Source organism: Oscarella lobularis, chromosome 13 (assembly GCF_947507565.1).
Source record: "Oscarella lobularis chromosome 13, ooOscLobu1.1, whole genome shotgun sequence".
Classification (NCBI taxonomy): domain Eukaryota; kingdom Metazoa; phylum Porifera; class Homoscleromorpha; order Homosclerophorida; family Oscarellidae; genus Oscarella; species Oscarella lobularis.
The window spans coordinates 1,233,356-1,246,012 of NC_089187.1; the positions used below are offsets into that span (position 1 = coordinate 1,233,356).

Below are 12,657 nucleotides of genomic sequence, written 5' to 3' on the forward strand. Positions count from 1 at the left end.
GCTCACACATCTCTCTTTAGCGTGAGGGTACGCTGGAGCACTTCAAAAATTCCGTGTCTCTTCCCAGCGACGATTGGATAATTTCCGAGAGTGCTGATGTCCTATCAATATTTAAAATTGCCAATCGACCTGGGCCGGAGACATCTGCTGACGGTCAACCGTCCGTGGCTCGCAGTGTCACTGTTTCGTGCAATCGAAAATGGAAGGTCTTCTGCAACGGTGTCGTCATTCCTGCTGACAGTCCTCTGTTGGCCTCAACACCAAAAGAAGTTGATGTTCAGTCGCTAGAGCGCCTGCTCAAGCTTGTTCACGACGGGTCAATCTGTTCCGGAAATCCAGAGGAAAAATTTCTTTCATTGCTTCGAGCGAAAAAGGGCGTCATCAAATCGTTAGATGGCAAAGCAATAGGGGCATTAGTAGACGACAGCATCAACGACGACAGTAACCTATTCGAGTTCCCTGACGAGTAGCTCTAGCCGTGTAAACATTCGCTTTCTTAACACACCGCAACAGGGGCTTCGGTTGCAAGGCCTTCGCAGCCGACGGAAATCAGCGGAAAAAAAACTGCGAAAATTCATCGAGAAGGAAACGGAGCATAGCGGGGTGATTCTGTCGCCAGATAATCACCAAGATCTTCAATCCATCTTGTGTGCCAACGCCGACGATATCTTCAGAGACAGTGAAAACCGGTCAATGCGACGGGTATTCTGGGATCAACAGATGAAGGCTATCAAGACCAAGAATCCTCGACAGATTCGGTGGCACCCTTTGATAATCAAATTGTGCCTCCACTTGAAATTCAAATCACCAGCTGCTTACCACTCTCTGCGACAGTCGGGAGTGCTAGTTTTGCCGTCAGAGCGAACTCTCTTCGACTACACGCACTGGTACAAGCAAGAGTCAGGCTTCATGGACGTCGTTAGCGAGCAATTGCTAAAGGAAGCCAATGTTAAGGAAAAACGGGACAGCTTCGTCGTACTATTTGACGAAATGAAAATTCGGGGAAAATCTCGTTTTCGACAAGAACACCCTCAGTCTCTTCGGCTTCATTGATCTCGGAGGCATTTCAAACGCTCTGCAGGACTTTGAAAAAAGCTTCCAGGGAAAGAGCGACGCGCCTACAGGAAACGTGGCAACACACATGTTGTCATTTTTTGTGAGGGGAATATTTACAAGCCTGAAATTTCCGTCCGCTCACTTTCCGACCAAGGGAGCATCTGCAGACGAACTGTTTCCACTAGTCTGAGAGGCAATTTTTAAATTAGAGGCCTTGGGTCTAAAAGTTATGGCGTTCACCTGCGACGGTGCCTCGACGAATCGAAAATTTTTCAAAATGCACGGAAAGCCTTCCACTTCTAGCACTATCTACAAAACGGAAAACCCACATTCGCCAGACGGGAGAGCAGTCTACTTCATGTCGGATGTTCCCCACCTTATCAAGACGATCCGCAACTGCTGGTCGAATTCTTTTGGCTACAGCCGTTTCCGTTCTCTGTGGGTGAGTTATTAGTAGAGGCTGAGAAGTAGTATACACATAGCGCTAATATTGCCTGCTTTATAGAAAGACGGCTATCGTATAAGCTGGACGTACCTAGTGGATTTATACAACAAATGCCGGTCGGCTTCAGGGTTGAGTTTGCTTCCCAAATTGAAGAGGGATAATTTGTTTCTGACGTCCTACTCCAGAATGAAAGTTAATCTAGCGGCACAGGTGTGTACAGCAGAAAAATAGAACTGTAAATCACCTTTTCTTACAAGGTTTTGAGCTCCAGCGTAGCGGCCGCTTTTCAGTATTACGATCTGGAGGAAACGAAGGAAACGGAAGTTTTCGTCAGGACAATGGACATTTTCTTCGACTGCATGAATGTTCGCTGTACGACAGAGGGGACTAGAAAACGGAAGCCCTTCGTGTATCCGTACCAAAGCCATGAAGACTTTCGATTCAAAGTAAACCTCGACTAATGAACAAAATCAGTGTGCCGCCAGTAATTCATCTTCTTTACAGTGGTTGAAAGAAGATTTTCTGACTTATCTGGACGACAGGGAGAAGGGTGTCAAAAGTCGTCCGGGTTACAGTGCTGCAGAAAAAAGCGTGATGCTCTTGTCGAGGGAGACTCTAGAGGGAATCAGGATTTCAGGTTTGAATAAACACGTATTTGTACTTTTGACTTATCTATCGTTCCTAGTGCTCTCGTTTGTTGAACTTGCTCCCTTCCTTCTGTTGACGGTCCCAAATGTCGAGTATCTGCTCAGCGAGAAATTCTCTCAAGACCCTCTTGAGGCATACTTCGGGAAACAAAGATATAAAGGAGGATCAAATTCCAACCCATCGGCCAACGAGTTTCTAAGCAATGCAGTGAGCCTGAGAGCCCAAGGGTCCGCAGCGCTTGACCCAGTTAGGGGCAACAGCAGGCCAAGTAGAGATTCACCTCTGGCTGTTGTTGACAGCCGTCCACTCCCTAAAAAGAAGACAAGTCGAAAAAGGCTCGCGGATGAGTTTTAGTAATTGCTCGCGGTTGAGTTTCACTAATTAACACAAAGTAACAGCTCGTCGAGTAAATATTAAGGTTATTTTGCTTTCTTGAGCGTTCTTCGTAATGAGCCTTTTGACGGAGCCTTTGAAGAAGCTTTGTACAGCTCCATCCAGTGCCCAGCAATTGAAAATCCTCTGATTGTGAGCCATTTGTCTACAACGTCAGCGAGAAGCTCGATCGATAAATTTTCTTCTAGATCAGCGGACAATGCTCTCCATAGACGTGAAATGCAGGGGTCAGCTACTGTATTTTGAATCAAACGCTTTTTCCTGTCGTCGTCTCTCAACAAAGATTTGAGGAGAGAGGTGAGTTTGGAGCGTGTAAATTCTTCTATCTCGCGGAAAAGGAGATAAACGTCGTCTTTAATGTGAAAGAGGCCGCCTCTGTCGATGGCAGTGATCCAATCGGTTGTGTAAGTTTCGAAAGAAGCATCCTTTCCGTCGTCTGCCATTCCACTCAGACAGTCTAAAAATTGCGACGACTTTTCTGAGGTGCCTTTCTGTTTTTTTCTCAGAAGAGCTAAAGGCACGTATCCGGCAGCATAGCGGATGATGTTTTCCTCGTCCTTCGTCAGAGTGACCTTTCTAGACTGATGGGCGTCGACGTCATGTTCCGCAATCGACAAAAGAATAGACTGAAATATCTTCTGATTGCCGTGCTGTTGAATAAGTGGATCGAGAACAAGGTCGATTTCTTTCATGAATGATTTCCATATTTCTCGAATGTCTGTTAGGCGAATCTTGTGAAATTCTCTCCAAAGTCTTTCTCGATCAATTGCTGTAGGCCCAGACAAACGAGTACTGGGGAGAATCGCTATTTACAGCCCGTGAAAGAGCTTTGCGTTGAAGGCAGCCTTGATCGCGCTGTACTGCGGATCTTTCAACTTATCCAAGGCAGTCTGCGCCTGCTCCCGACATGTACGACTGCGATCAGAAGAATTTGCAAACGTCGGGTCCAACAAAACGGTCGAAATGAGCTCCGTGGCGGTCATTGTGCTCGTCTGGTCCGGGACTTCAGCCTACGTCCCCGAGGCGAGCATGGATCCACTAGCGTACGCGCGTTTCTAATCCCTCTCTTCTACGATTCGTGAGCACACCGAGGACGATGGTGAGATCACGTTTCAGAGCCCCTCCCACCAACGCGCGCGCGCCCTAGTGGGAGGGAATTACTGAATTGGATATTTATCGTGCAAGCCTTTTTAGTTCACTCGCAAACGGCAATTGCCATATAATCGATCGCCACCGAAGATATTTTTGAACAAAGGGAGTATCAACGTACGTTCGCAAAAGAGCATTTGGGGTCAGGAGACGAAATCCGATTCTTTTCTTTAGGATGTCTTAAAAATCTTCAAGATTTTCAGTAAGATTATGCTTCTATGAAAGACATATTTTTTAGTGATCCGACGTTTTGCAGTTCAGCCCACAATGCACTTTTAAAGAAAGTCTACGTAAAGAGATGGAGATGAACATCGGTGAAAAGCAAAATGGAAGATTTACAAAATCTTATTTTAATTTTTTATGCAGGGATAATCAAATTTATCAGTCCGGAGAAAAGGCCACGCGTAAGAAGCAGCAATATCCTTTTTCTTTCAATTTAATGACTTTTTGTTAGAGGTAGTCCAATCGAAGCACTTCGACGGTAGGCGGTAATTTGTCGTTAGATTGATATTTGAGCTTTTTTGTAGTACTCGTTGAACGTGGTGGCCTAACGTGCCTTTGTCGGCGTCGCCAAGACGGCAGGCGATGTCTTTGCTGAAGAAAAGCTAAAACGTTGACCTTTATTTTTGGCACAAGTTGATGTGTTTTTGAAAGAATTAAGACCCCCAAAACACCGTTGACAAAACTATACGAAGAGACGGCAGACGAATTTCCTGGCGTGAAAATCAAGAGCGTCAAGACCGGCAGCGCCAGATTTTGGACAGAAGTGGGGTTGCGCAATTCGGCCGGCTTCTTTTTGAGAAACGCACTGGGGGTGCGTATACGGTTCAAGAGTGATTTTGAAGAGTTTTTCCAATATGTTCGCTAGGCTAAAGAGGCGGAAGATTTTTTGGAACTGGTACCGCGCGACGAAAGATTTTATGACGTCTGGCACATTATAAGTTGGTTAAATTGCTTAGGTGAAGCAAGTCGTGCAGTATAACCTTCAACTGGTCACATATAAGAAACACGTGCCGCTTATCGAAGGATCGGAAGATCTTTTGAAGAAATCGAAGGACTGCATAAACATCGTCTCGGCGATAAAGCTCTCGCCAAGCTTCAAGGTTTGACCACTTCAAGTGTTTATTATTATTATTCTCACTCTGTTTTAGGATTTTGAAGACTACGTTTTCGCTGTAGAAAACCAACTGAATATTGTAATGTCCGTCTTTGACGCCCTGATGGACGTCCAGCGTGTCTGGATTTCCTTGGACGGAGTATTCCGCGGAGCGTCAGCCGTTCGTGATCTTCAAAATCAAAGAATCCAATTTTGTTGGTAAACCATACGAGACTCTACTTTTCGACTAAAGACATTATTTTTCGTTGTAGCATACTGTAAGCCAGGAGTTTCTAGGCTTGATAGAAGAAGTCAGCAAATCGCCAGTAGTGATTGACGTCATCGAAATCGCCGAGATTCAAAGTCAGCAGGAACGTTTCACCGAAATTCTGGGTAAGATCCAAAAAGCCCTGGGAGAATACTTGGAAAGAGAGCGTGCATCTTTTCCCCGGTGAGTCTTGTATCTTTTTCCGCAGAGAAAAAACGCGCGGGAAGAAGGAAGCAGAAGGTACGTACCATCTTCACTGTCAAGTTCTACATATTTCTTGCATTTTGGCCGAGCTTTTTCACATAGCAGCAGAGCTACCTTCAATTAGCAGCAATACATTATTGACGTTCAAGCGTCTACTTCAAGTGAAGTAATAAATTAATTTATCTGTCATTGTGTACGCAAATTTAGGCATATTTTAGACTTGAAAATCGAGGAACAAAAACAAGAAAACGTCTTTATGAGATTATGGAGGTACCCTATTCTACGATGAGAGGACTTTGGGATACAATGAAAGGCCACTTAAAAAAAAAACAATTTTGGAGGTTAAAAATTTTTTTCAAAAATTGCATACATTTTTTGATTGAGACTACGTTGTGTTTGTGTTTGAAATGGTGTTTCAAGATTCGAATAATTGTTTTTTTGCTTGTTTTTTTGCTACGGTATCATGGGCTCGACCAGATTCGGCTTTTCCTTCAGCCACACTTCGCAATCATTAACCATGCGGCTGATTTCGTCGGACAAGCCTGGCCACCACACTGATTCTTGGGCACGAGATCTGCATTTGACGATCCCTATGCGACCCGAGTGAAGGCTCTCCAGCGTCTTTTGTCGGAGGCTGGGAGGAATGATGATTCTTGAACCACGAAGGAGTGTCATAGGACAATTTTTGGCCCTAAACAATTTTTAAAAAATGTCCCAGGACAATTTTTGTCCCAGGACAGTTTTAAAAATACATTGCGCCTGCGAATCGCTGTTTGATGTATTGATCATCTTCCACGCACGTGACGTGTTAACGGCTTTTCAACTTCATTTCCGAAGAGAATTGCCCACACACGCTAGTCTTAGTAGTCTCTCTGACGCAATAACAAAATGGCTGATGACTGTAATGCTGGGCCTTCCCGAGCCGCATAAAAACCAAGAACCGCAGTTTGGAACCACTTTTCGTAGCTACAGCAGAGCAACGCTGCTCACTGCACATTTGCTCGGTACACGAATCTCTTCAAGGTTGAGGTTTTAGTAGTACAGACTGTATAGTGCCTGTCATTCACGAGCTTGTTCTTGTTCTCAGCATCTAAAGGTGCAACATACGACCGATTTTTCCGACGCTGAAGCTAACACAAAATTTAACAAAGACAACGCCGGAGCAAAAAGTCAAAACAAAGTAAGCGGTCTACAATGGAAGAGGTGGTTCTATTAGAGCTTCTGAGAAGTATTCGAAAAAGTCGGCACGACAGAAATCCGGATATCAACGACGCTCTGCTTCGTATGATAGCAGTCGACATGCAACCCTCATCAGTCGTTAATGATCGACGATTCGTTCTCGATCCGAGGTATCAGCGAGCGAAAAAAGGACCTAAAAATTCCTCCACTTACTTTGAGCTCTTCGATCTTCGTTCTCTTCGTCGGCGCGTCGTGTCGTCGAGCGTTCTACGCGTCTACGCACGTGCGAACGATCTGGAAGGGGAATTCGACGCCTGCATAGCGAACAGACGCGATTGGCTTACCGTTTCGGCGTTGGAGAGACGCGTGCTTCGTGCGTGCCTCGCGCGCGTTCTCTCGCGCGATCTGCACAAAGGGAGGCTGAAATTGCACGCGAGCACTCTAGCAGGACTTACCGCGATGCGCGGTGTGGCTTCACCACGTCGTCCAGTCGAATGAGTCCGGACACGCGCTCGCGAGAGAATGAAATTTTGTGTGCGATGCTCTCTCGCTTGTTGCGCGAGGCATCGAACGGCCGACCAATGGGATGACACGCTGCTTCGGAATAATGATAGTTCGGCAGCAGAACGATTTGATTACATGGGAAAGTCCTTTGACCAGTGTTCCGTGTGTGCGGCATTACCCTCACCAAATATTGTCATTTCCGGTTACGTCCAAAAAAGAAAATTCGAATACTGAATTTGGTGGAATAAATACCGCCTTCTATATACACACTGGCATTTTTGCTAGCTGGTTATTGTAGCGTCATAGATATGATGACCTTTGCTGCATGAAAAAACTAAGAACGTAATAATTACGATGTAGCCTTAGGCTTCCTTTTCTAGTTGTTTATTTTAATATGCAGGAAAAGGAAAAAACGAAATATATTAAAAAATTCTTGTCTGAAATGCCTTCAGTCGATCAGCTTTGAGCTGACTTTTCCAATATCTGATAACAACTGATGAGTTTTCCGGGAGGATTCTCCTTGTACATACGTCTGTGTCCTCTAAGGCAGAAGATGTGTCCAGAAAACCTATAAGATTAATTATTATTTTAATAATATTGTATCGCTAATTTCAGTGATTGACTACCTACTGACTACGGATATTTTGACTGCACACGTGAGGCTGGCCCGTTTCTCAAACTGATGCTGTTCAAAAGCCAAAGATGACGTATTGACCCACAAGACACACCCCCTTCGGAAAAACTCGATTTGTACTCTGCATGAACTCTAGCTTACTTTTTCGTCTTCTTTTCGCTTTGTTTGCCGTTTGCTTCGCATATTTGCTCATCCTGTGGTCGATTGGAGGACGCCATTGTCCGTTTTCGCCCATGCGGGTTTTTATGCAGCGAACCTACGCTCCAAAAAAGCATTAATCGCTGCAGATTAGGCGCTAGAGCCTTTTAGATTTAACTGCGTAGTCACGTAGGAGTCATTTCGATAACGGTCCTCGCGGATAGCCATTTTTCTCAGCGAACGTGCTAGTCTATCGTACACGTCGGGTTCTTTCTTGGATAATCTACGCTAAGCCGGCGTCGCGAAACGACAAACGATGCCAAAAAGAAGAAGAAAGGCGATCGCGAGGCTTTCTCTGCAATCTTGAACGCCATGACGTCACGCGAGCAGCATGAATCTCATTATCTTGCATCATTTCATTGCCAGAAATAAATTGCTGAATCGACTGCCGCCAGGAAAACGCGTCAAACCGGTATTGAAACCGGTTTGCGAAAAATTTCCAACCAATCAAAGCGTTAGCTGACCCGAGCCGCCAAACTGTGATAGAAGCGCGACTCCCAAAAATGTACGCAAACGTGGTCCAGAGAATCAAAAGTGATCTTTCGGTTGGTTTCCTTGGTGGCACTTACATGCGACATCTGGACGTCGCGTGCTACCCAAGAGTATTTATCTATAACCTGTCACTACATGGACCGTGACTGGAACCTTCGCTCGTACGTTCTCGAGACTATCGATTTCTCTATTGATCACACTTCGGAAAACGTCGCCGCTGGGTTTGTAAACGTTACTGAAGCGCGGGACATAAAAAAGAAAAGGTCGACGCATTTGTCACAGATAACGCTGCAAACATACGTAAAGCAGTTGGAGCATTGAAGTGGGTTTGCTTTGCCCACACGCTCGATCTAGTCGTGATGGAAGCGATGAAGAATTTTGGTGAAACATCGGGGCTGAAAAGAAATGGAAGAAAATCGTGGCTCACTTTCACCACAGCGTCAAAGCTACCGAAAAACTGAAATTGCTCAAGGCCAGCTTCAGTTGCCTAAACAAAATTTGTTCAGGAGGTGGACACTCGCAGGAATTCTACTTACTACATGTTAGAGAGAATGTGCGACCAACATGAAGCTGTCTCTACGTTGTTGAGCATCAGTCATCCAGAAGTGTGTCTCTCTCCTGGAGACGCCTCCGTCTTATCGTCTGCTATCAGTGTGCTAAAGCCGTATGAGGAAGCAGCACGAGAAGCGTCGGCTCAGAAGAACCCCACAATCTCGCTAATGATCTCCATAGCGAAGCTACTGCAGTGTCTCGTATCAGATTCCTCTGACAGTCTATCAGAGGCACTTTCGTGCCAGCTTCTGCGCCGATTTATGTACAACAATTGAGCAAGCTCATTTACTTGCAATGGCGGCTCTGCTAGACGCAAGAATGAAAAAGATAGGATTTGACGATAGCGCTGCCGCAAAGAAAGCGGAGAACTGGGTCGTGCGCGAAATGGCAGCTAGGCCGAACCGTTGCAAAATTCAAGACGAGCAGAAAGAAATGCAGAAGGAAGTTCAACTTCACTTTGGTCTAGATTTCACGACAAAGTAGCGGCACAAGGATGAACCCCCGAGCTGACCTCGACTATAGTTGAAATGCAGAAATTTCTTCACGAGGAAGTGATATCGAGAAAAGATTGCCCTATAAATGGTGGAGGGAAAACGAAAAGCTTTACCCAAACGTCGTAGAATCTGCTAGGCACTACTTGCGCATTCCTGCTAGCTCCGTCCTTTCGGAGAGGCTAATTTCGAAAAAAGAAGAACTAGTGTCGAACCGTAGAAGCTGTTTGAAGCCAAAGAACGCGAATATGTTGCTTTCCTTAGTGAAAACCTTCAATAATAGTAGTATCTCCACATCACTTTAATGCGCGTCGCCATCTTGGACAAAACATGGCCGCCCCCGTTTGTTTCGCGATACGTTCTTCGCGCGCAGCTTCGCTAAAGCTCTTCCCTTGCTTTGACGATAAATTGATATTAAATTTAGATAGAATCATACCCTGAAGGCACCACCAACATCAGTTGGTGATGGTGGTAATTCTTCTATAGGTGAGAGTAAAACCAATTACGCATTCATAGCGTAGAATCAAATTAACTTTGGTCATCTAAGAAGAAAGAAACATTCATAATGTCTATAATTTGAATAATCGAATTTTTGTTACTTACTTCATTTGCTCAATTCGTGGCTTCAATTCTCAATTTCTATATCTTATACTTTTTTCTCATCATTGTCTAAAAAGCAACATTGGCAAATAGTTACTATTAGTTACTATTATTAGAGTAACCCAATAATTGTCACCTTCATTTGCTTCTTAATTAAGTTTTTTATTTTCTAGTTCTGATTCCTTCATCTAACAAGCAATATTTTGCAAAATCTGCCACGTGACCCAGGGAAACGGTCGGGTCAAACGACCTTGTAGCCCTGAACCCTTTCCAGCGTGCTAAACGTTGGCGTGGTGGCGCGCACGCTACGCAACTTTTTTGGCCTTAACGGCCACCAAAGTGCCTCGAAAGAGACCCCACTTTACGACGCCCGCAGAAATGAGTCGAAAACATTCGTCGCCTTGTGCGACTATCCATTTACGTGTCGAGGAGAACATACGCCGTTCTGATTTGTTGACGCAATGCGATTACGCTATTTCCTCGACACGCGAAGGCGACAAACGTTCTCGATTCATTCAGCGGACGTCGTCACTTTCGAGCGCAGCCAGAACGCAACAAAACTCTCGAACAGAAGTTGGAAATTGCTTAAAGGGTTAAAAATCCTCAAGATTTATTCCAGTAAGATTATGCTTCTATGAAAGACATATTATTTAGTGATCCGACGTTTTGCAGTTGAGCCCCCACAATACACCTTAATAATATAATTTCAATCACTTTTTCTTTTAGTCATTGAGTTGGGCAATTTTCTAAAGGTAAGAAGGACACAATATGATTTCATTAGTTTTACCTATTTTTTACAAGACAAACCTTTAAGTTTGCTTGAACAGCTACACATAGCATCTGAAGGAACGCTGTTATTCTTGCCATCTTCGCTGTCAAGTTGATTGGCGTTTGTATTTGGCAGTCGTTAAGCTAAAAGTGAGAAAAAAATTATAAGAAACGGGCACGATGTTCAGGCAAAAAGAATTATAGCTATAATCGATCAAAAGTAATACATTTTAATGTTATTTTGAGCAAATTCAGAAAAAATTATTTTTAGAATTTAATTTCGTGACATTACATCAATTAAAAACCTACAGGAAAAATGTGACGGCAACGACACTGCCTTCGCCTCCAGTTGGAGGCTCTTAAGAAACGAAAAATGTAATGTGCTACCGTGTATTGCAGATCTCGCAAAGAAGATAATAAAATTCGCATTTGAATAACCCAAAAAATTATTCTGTAGCAGTTCAACATTTAGTACCTAATGTTATTTTAAGCAAATTCAGAAAAATTAATTTTTAGAATTCAATTTCGAGACATTACATCATTTAAAAAGATACAGGAAAAATGTGACGGCAACGACACTGCCTTCGCCTCCAGTTGGAAGCTCTTGAGAAACGAAAAATGTAATGTGCTACCGCGTATTGCAGATCTCGCAAAGAAGATAATAAAATTCGCATTCGAATAACCCCAAAAAATTATTCTGTAGCAGTTCAACATTTAGTACTTAGAAAAAAGTCTATGTAAAGAGATGGAGATGATCATGGGTGAGAAGCAAAATGGAAGATTTAAAAGATCTTATTTTAATTTTTTATGCAGGGATAATCAAACTTTATCTGTCCGGAGAAAAGGCCACGCGAAAGAAGCAGCAACATCTTTTTTGCTTTCAATTTAATGACTTTTGAGAGAGGTAGTCAAATCGAAGCGCTTTGACGGTAGGCGATAATTTGTCGTTAGATTGATATTTAGGCTTTTTTTGTAACACTTGTTGAACGTGGCGGCCTAAGTAGCAACGTTCCTTTGTCGGCGTCGCCAAGACGGCAGGCGATGTCTTTGCTGAAGAAAAGGTAAAACGTTGACCTTTTTTTGGCACAAGTTGATGTGTTTTTGAAAGAATTAAAAACCTAAAAACACCGTTGACAAAACTATACGAAGAGACGGCAGACGAATTTCCTAGGATGAAAATCAAGAGCGTCAAGACCGGCTGCGCCAGATTTTGGACAGAAGTGGGGTTGCGCAATTTGGCCGGCTTCCTTTTGAGAAACACGCTGGGGGTGCGTATACGGTTCAAGAGTGATTTTGAAGAGTTTTTTCCAATCCGTTATTGCTCAAGTCATCTATTCAAATTGGCATCTAAAAAGAGAAATCAAGGCGGAGCCTATTCAATTATCTACATTATCTATCATTCGGAATTTAATCTCCTTCTTTCGGAAGTCTAAATACGTCATCTTCGCACAGGAAACCGCATCGTAAACAGGAAATGTTCATCCTCTTCATCCTTCTATACCTTTTTCACCTTTTTGCGACTCGCAAACGCCCCGTCGCTTCGGATATCGTTTCGAAACACGTCGTCTTCGTTCTTGAAACACCTATTTTGTTAGTTCACGTCGGAATTCGACAGCAGAATCGTTTTTACCGGTTTTCACGTCGTTATATCGAGTTTTCGTCGTTCGGAAGCGTCATCGTGAATTCGCCTCGTCTAATCGAAGTTGCTACAACGTCTTGGAACGTAATTTATCGTTCTATCGTCTCAGAGCTGCCAAGGGGTTCATTGAGTAATGCGTGAGATGAAAAATGCTCATGTTAATATCAAACAGCATCCAATTCTGACTTCTTTATATCCACGCCTATCTATGCCTTCAGCCCACCTACCTAATTGTTTAATTGTTATATATACGTAAAACGTTTACACTTAACTATGTTTTTATGCAGTTTCTGACTCATACTCTCCATTCATTTTTTCTTATTCGAATGCTGCTTATTGTA

At 43.6% G+C, this 12,657-nt stretch overlaps 1 long non-coding RNA gene across 1 annotated transcript; it reads right to left on the reverse strand.

Moving 5' to 3' along the window:
* Window positions 1-11,807: 11,807 nt before the first annotated feature.
* Window positions 11,808-12,416, reverse strand: LOC136194487 (uncharacterized). Its single transcript, XR_010671651.1, has 3 exons — window positions 12,308-12,416; window positions 12,179-12,260; window positions 11,808-12,119 (listed from the first exon to the last, which is right to left on the reverse strand). It is a non-coding gene; the product is annotated as an uncharacterized lncRNA (long non-coding RNA).
* Between the last annotated feature and the right edge of the window lie 241 nt (window positions 12,417-12,657).